The sequence below is a fragment of the Fukomys damarensis genome, unplaced genomic scaffold, assembly GCF_012274545.1.
Source record: "Fukomys damarensis isolate Sample0158 unplaced genomic scaffold, DMR_v1.0_HiC HiC_scaffold_9, whole genome shotgun sequence".
NCBI lineage: Eukaryota > Metazoa > Chordata > Mammalia > Rodentia > Bathyergidae > Fukomys > Fukomys damarensis.
The window spans coordinates 31,887,575-31,887,990 of record NW_022900921.1 but is presented as its reverse complement, the minus strand read 5'-3'; the positions used below and the strand labels follow the sequence as shown (position 1 = coordinate 31,887,990).

The following is a 416-nucleotide window of genomic DNA, read 5'->3' as shown; positions in this document are numbered from 1 at the left end:
TTTTTTTTTTTTTTTTTTTTCCAATTTCCTGAGCGATTGCTCAGGTGGCTTTTCCTGTTTCTTCTCTCCCTCCTGGACCTGGGTCCTGTAATTACTATTGCAGAGAGCTGGAAAGATGCCTGCTTTCCCGGCGCAGTCTCCTCTGCTCGGCCCCACCCCACCCTCCCAGTTTTCTGCTTCTGGCTCCACCCTCTCGCGCGGCCGGTTGCCAGCAGCTAGACAGCTGCGTTCAATCAGAACCTACTTACAACTCCAGACGCTTCAAAGGGGAAAACTTCGGCGTGAAGTGCGGCTCTGCGCCGGCTCGCTCCAGATCTCCCACCCGGGCCTCGGGGCGCACGAGTCCTCCTCGCTAGCTTGCCGGAGCCCGGTGGGTGCAGGCGGAGCTGCGAGGGGCCCGGCAGCCGGGTCATGGG

At 59.6% G+C, this 416-nt stretch overlaps 1 protein-coding gene and 1 pseudogene across 1 annotated transcript in view; one reads left to right on the top strand and one right to left on the bottom strand.

Annotated features, from left to right (window-relative positions):
* LOC109117738 overlaps positions 1 to 413 on the bottom strand; it is a 35,503-nt pseudogene extending 35,090 nt beyond the window's left edge.
* The window catches only part of Mcc (MCC regulator of WNT signaling pathway), a 349,153-nt gene that overhangs the window by 90,471 nt on the left and 258,266 nt on the right, over positions 1 to 416 (top strand). The window lies entirely within an intron of this gene.